Here is a 6,657-nt window from a genome sequence, read left to right as displayed (position 1 = left end):
CTGTCGGGTGGGGCCAGCCATTCCATCAGGCTACCATAGCAAGAGATTAGAAGCATGGCTCTTTCCATCAGCTTTGTTGAAAACCAAACTCCGTCAGGCACCTCCTAACCCTGAACTGTGCCAGCTGGTCAGTTTAAGAACAGCTGTTTAAGAATTGGTGCCTGAGTTTGATTTTGATTTTCCTCTTCCCTCCCTGTCCTTTCCCCCTTGTGTGTCATTTCCACCCCCCAACCATTGTAAGCCTGTAGGCAGTGACCTGTTTCAATTAACTGCATGTTAAACCACAGAGCCTAGGACTTGCCGATCAGAAGGTTGGCGGTTCGAATGCCCGTGACGGGGTGAGCTCCCATTGCTCGGTCCCTGCTCCTGCCAACCTAGCAGTTTGAAAGCACATCAAAGTGCAAGTAGATAAATAGGTACCACTCCAGCGGGAAGGTAAACGGCGTTTCTGTGTGCTGCTCTGGTTTGCCAGAAGCTGCTTAGTCATGCTGGCCACATGACCCGGAAGCTGTATGCCGGCTCCCTCAGCCAATAAAGCAAAATGAGCACCGCAACCCCAGAGTCAGTCATGACTGGACCTAATAGTCAGGGGTCCCTTTACCTTTACCTTAAGCCACTCTGGGAGCCTTTTAGACCAAAGAGTGAGCTCCAAATGCTCCAAATAAAATAAATAATCATAATAAGTATTCCTCAGGGCTGATCCAGTCATGCCGTCCTTGTGTTTTCACGTGGGCTGCAGCAAATGCCTTTACACTGGAGATGAGCCTGAATTCTCCTGAAGTCAGTAATGGAAAAGTTTTGGAGCATTACCTCACGATGGAGTGGAAGCCACAACGGATTAGCTTTAATTGTCTTGTGCTTCACCCTTCTCTCCCAGTGTCTTTACATCTTCTCCCTGACTGAGCGCTCGGCTCTTGGATACAGTGTGTTCTTTAAAAGCTCAGCTTCTTTTTCTTAGGTTCTCCATGGCAACTGCATCAGCACCCCATGAATAAATTACCTCTCTGACACAACATCGCTTATTAGAATAGAGAAAATGCCATTTCTGAGTCATGTCTTTCTGATGGGGCCTTTTGTCTCTTCCTTCATTCTTCTGTCTGCCCAGTTCTCTGTGTGAAGAGAAAGTCAGCCAGACAGTTTGCCTTGGGGTGAGCAGAAAGTCCCTCTCCAGGCCATGGGTGACTTCAAAGGGCAGTGAGAGTTTCCTGTCCTGGCCTTAGTGTGGAGGCTGCCATGGTAGGGAACAGACACTGTGGGTTGGCTTGCTTGCCTGCAACCCTTTTCTTAAACCTAGTCCTCTACGGCTCTTGAATTAAGCTCCCCTCCATCACCCACATACGCATCCTGCAGTTCTCAGTTAGTCTCATCTTTATTCCTCCTAAGTGTTGTCCTGCCACATCATTGCAGAGGGGAGATCGTTTTGTCACGCAAGCAGAAATGTTTGTGCTGATGGAACAATCATAATAGCAGGCCCTTCAAGTGTTCCTATTTTCCAGCGACTGTCCTGAATTTACAGAAGCAGTCCCAGTTTCTCACTTGATCCTGGAGTGTCCCGCTTTTCCTTAGGACATCCCTATTTTCTTCAGAGAAATGTTGGAGGGCATGGAGTTATGTGACCCCCGAGCCAAGGAGATAAGTAACTATGCAAACTTTAGAAGACATCTGAAGGTAGCCCTGTATAGGGGAGTGTTTTCATGTTTCATGTTTCATGATGTTTTTATATATGTTGGAAGCCGCCCAGAGTGGCTGGGGCAATCTAGTCATATGGCTGGGGTATAACAACAGCATCCTCCCCATCCCATTTTTCTTTTGTGTCATATATTTTAGATTGCAAGCTTGTGGGAAGGAACAGCCATATTTTTAATTGATTGTACATGAATCAACTGAGAGACCTGTGTGTAAGTAGGTGTGCTTTCTCTAGTCTCAGTATTCCAGGTTAATCAGTGTTGACTACAAATGAAAGATTGGAACTCTGCACAGAGAACTGTCCCATTTGACAGTTGTCAGCCTGTTGTGAGCTAAAAGTCCAGAATGTCAGGAGGAGAAAATTGGGGGAAGAATGCTGCGGTTAAATGTTGCAATAGAAGCACTTCAGTAACTCAGTGGAATTGTTTGTTTGGGAGGTATTGTGTGTCATATTGTGCATTCTGAGTTGTTGCAATCATCACAGTGGCAGACCAATTTGTTTAAACTGTCTGTCCTGTTGCTACTAAGTGAGAGCTAGGGTCTAATTTTAAGGTTGCAATGGGTAAGGAGAGTTGAATCTCCCTGCAGCATAACTCCCAACAATTCATTGCCATCTCCCACCCCAAAACTGGCCTCTGATGCCAGAAGCCAGCTCACATACCTGGGAGAGGGCTGCCGGGAGGTGAGTTTGGGGACAGCTCATCTCCAACCTGTGCACACACTTTGCACTTAAAACCAGTGCTCCCATTATGTAGGGAACAAAATGCATAAGCCTCACCAGCTGAGTCCCCACCCCAGTTGTAGCTAATCACACCCTCCAACACTCTACAAGACAGTAACTAAGAGGGCCATTTGAAACCAGAAGAGGATAGCCTCTGAATTTGAGTGCCACCGCAACCCCAGAGTTGGTCACTACTGGACCTAATGGTCAGGGGTCCCTTTACCTTTACCTTTAAAATCCGAAACAGTCTCCCATTGTCATGTGCAGCTTTTGCTTCAAATTTCTCCATCTGTGATTAATTACTGAACCTTAATGGCTTTTCGCATCTGTGATCAAACAAACTGGTGAGAGGCAAAAAGCTGGATTCTGTGACCTTTGCGAGAGATTAAAATTCAATAAAATAATAATAGTGGTGAGAATACCAAGGCATTTGACTCCTATCTCCTTCAACTTACCAAGTGTGCAGTCCTATCAAAACATTCTCTTGTGTTTCAGCCAAAATGTTTCACCCCTGCAGGCTTATATCCCCCCCCCCTTTGCTCCAGGTTATATTCCATACAATTTTGTACAGTTATAAATGATGCCTTTGAAATACTCTGTAACCTAGGTGGGGTTTACTATTTTTATTAATAATAATTCTGAATTTTATATTAACTCAAACAGATAAAGCAGGGAACTGAAGTACCGTACATGTCACAAAAACAAATACAAACAATAGCTCCCCTTGTTCCTACCATAATTATATAATACACAAATCAGGGAACACACAAAAGTAGTAAAGAAAAAAGCTGTGGATAGCAATAGAGCAGTTGAACTAAGTTTATTATTGACATCACCACCATACTACCTCCCAGTTTAGAAGAGCATTTCCATTCCATAAAGAGGATTTTTTTTTTTTTTTTTTTTGCAGATTGCAACCATTCTGTACGCCATGGGTAGCCAACATGGCAACTTCCATCATTCCTTGGCTATTGGTGATGCTAGATGAGGCTGATGGGATTTGGAACCCAACCACATCTAGGAGGCCACAGGTTCCCCACCCCTGACATTACACCTTCCTTTCCATTTGGGGCATTGTCTGGCGGTTCATTCAAAGTAGGTGAAAGAAACAGATTAAACTCAACAGGCTGAATTTTCATAGGTAGACAATTAGGTCTTATAACATTTTTGTTGCAAGCAGGCTCTGGCTGGAGACCACTCAGTTCATCCCTAGCATGGTTCTATCTACACAGAGATTAAAAACATCCCAAGGTAAAGACGATTTCTCCCTCAGTTCTGTTCCATCTGCAAAATGCCACATGGTGGGGCTGTTGCAAGGCATCCTTGCCTTGGCTGGAATATATTTGTAAGATTTATTTATTTATTGCTCAATAAATACTGAGCAGGGTTGTTGTTGTGGATGTGTTGTTGGCAAGAGGCTGCTTCAAGGTCTTACTCTTGAAATTTGCTATTTTTGAGCTCTGTATAAGCCTAACTCAGCTATTGTGGGAGCAGCAGCCAGGAGAAGGTGTGTATGAAGGAATAGAGAACAATCCTCTTATACTAGAATGTCAAGAAGGAAGGAGAAAGGGCTTTTCTTTGGAATGGATGCCAAACAGAATAGAACTGGGAGGGAGAGAAAGGTGGAGTGAGTTGCTAAGAAGTTTCCACACTTGTCATTTCAGAAACAAACATCAGAAACAGTGTCTGATTTCTCTCTCTTTCCAACAGTTCCTAGATAACATGTCATGTTGAAGGTGGGTTTCTTCTGTCTTGGAGGTTGGACCCACAGCATCAAGGCCCTGACCATCCATACAAGCCTGGAATTATTCTCCAACTCAAGGACAGGGGCAGAAAATGCTGTTTCTTGTGTTTTTGCTAGGAAGGACAAGCCCAAGGATGAGGAACCTGTTGGTGGACTTCAGCTTCCACCATTCTTGCCCATTGGCTATGCTGACCGGGACGGATGGGATTCAGAGTCCAAGAACATCTGAAGGGTACCATGTTGGCTAACTCTGCTGCATACTATATGCTTAATCAACTGGTGACCACAGAGTTCCAGCTAGGTAAATGCAGGAAAGATAGCTACTCCTGTTTTGAATCAGTGCAGGTTTTACAGTATAGAGAAACCTCACTGAGTCTTTGGGGAGACTGGACTGGAACTTGCCACAGCAGCGGCCTGCATGTCTTTGATTTCCCAAGTCTTTTTAAACACTGGCTCTCCCTGGCACTCCCCCCCCCCCAATCCATACAGCAATTGTGAGTCTGAAAACTATGAATGATTGCCAGCTGCTATTTGGAATCTTCAGAAATGTGCCAATTCATCCTTCCTCTCCTCTCTTTGTTAAATCCTATCCCTCCCCCCCCCCCCAATCTTAAGAACATGGAACACAAAAAAGCTGCCTTCTACCAAGTCAGACCACTGGTCCATCTAGTTTAGTATTGCATGCACTGACTGGCAGCAGCCCTCCAAGATTTCAGGCAGGGGACATTCCCAGCCCTAGCTGGAGATGCTGGGAGGGTTGAACCTGGGCGCTTTTTGAGCTTCTTGTGTACACACAGTGTAGAATTTGCACTGGATGTAGATTCTGAAATATAGCCCTTTCTCCAGAGAGTTAGGAATATGCAAGACACAGCTGTAGAGGAGGTAACTGCTGCCAAGAATAAAATTCCTGGTAAACACTCCTGTATTGCTTTAATTAAAGCACAACTCAGCTCACAACATCAGAGGAACAGAGCAATGAAAGGGGAGCACCCACTGATGCCTGTTATGCTGCTACAGTATGGGCGGGGGACCTGAATATTCAGGAGTTTGCATTTGTGATTTGCTTTCTTCTGATAAAGCACTTAAGCTTTTTGCACAACACTGCAAAACTTGTGGCTTTTAGGAGCACAATTACCCCTGCACCGTTCTCATTCAGACTCCTTCCAGTGGCAGATAGCAGAGTTGCTGGCAGCACTATATTCTTGCTGCTGAACATCCTTTGTAACAGTTACAGATGGGTAGCCGTGTTGGTCTGCCATAGTCAAAACAAAAAAAATTCCTTCCAGTAGCACCTTAAAGACCAACTAAGTTAGTTCTTGGTATGAGCTTTCGTGTGCATGCAGTTCACTGAGTTCACAAAGAAGCACTTCATGTGGATGGTGTAGTAATTTATTTGTTATGGGAATTTCGATGAACTGAGAAGGGAATATTTGACTATTGAATCTGATCCAGCTCACTGATCTTATGACCAGCCTATTCCTTCATGCAACATGCAACCTGACTGTGCGCATCTTTACTCCAAAGTAAGTCCCACTGTGTTTAATGTAGTTTTCTCCATAGTACATGTGCACAGGGTTGCAGTCTAAGGCTGTGTACACATGAATGGCTTTAAATGCTGTGAAGTCATTTCCCCCGTTATGTTTCAGGTTGAATTTTATGATGCAGCCTACATACGCCAGAATCTAGGCCCTGCAGAAAACCTTACATCTCTAACTATGGGAGATTTATTGTTCTGCATTTTAAGGATTATTACATAAACTGCTGTGTTTTTTTTAATAGAGAAAGCAGGATATACATTTTCCATATACATAAACAAAATTTTCTTATTAGGTTGGTAATTCTGATTCTTCACACATGTCCAAAATCTTATTGTGATGAGCATTCTAAAATAATAAGATGCTGGATGGAGCTTAGAGGTTCAGCCTTACTCAATGCAATGTGAAGCTTTTTCCTGCATTCACTCTCCATCTCTCTGTGTCATTTAAACGAAAGCATACGTGGGAAGATCATTTTGACATTTCACTTTTTGTCTGAAAATGTCAAAGTTCTGCAATGCAGCTGTCCAGCTTTTCATCCTTCTAAAAGGGGTGGCGGCAATGGATCCCTTGTGAAATCACATCGCTTCTATAATGATAAAGGAATCTTGGATGCACTATCATGGGTAAGCAAAATAATATCTTAGTCCTGACACCATGGTGACAATAGCCTGGGAGTAACTTTGCTTGGGCACCCTTCAAAATCTGCAGTTTGAATAGATTGCTAACAAAAAAAAAATGGCAGAGAAAGACGGAGTGTGGGTGGAAGCTAAAATACACCCACAGTTTGCCTCACACTTACAGAAGGCCTCACAAATTGCAATATTTTGAAATGTGATTTATTGGCTACATCAGGAACATGTCGACACTAATTCCAAAACCTTTTGTTGTTATATTAGCTTGTGGAGTGATGGAAAATGGAAATTAATATATATTTTCTGGCAGCTGGAGATACATATGGCAGATTGCTG

This window comes from Podarcis muralis, chromosome 2 (genome assembly GCF_964188315.1).
Source record: "Podarcis muralis chromosome 2, rPodMur119.hap1.1, whole genome shotgun sequence".
Taxonomy (NCBI): domain Eukaryota; kingdom Metazoa; phylum Chordata; class Lepidosauria; order Squamata; family Lacertidae; genus Podarcis; species Podarcis muralis.
Note: the sequence above shows the minus strand (reverse complement) of the source record.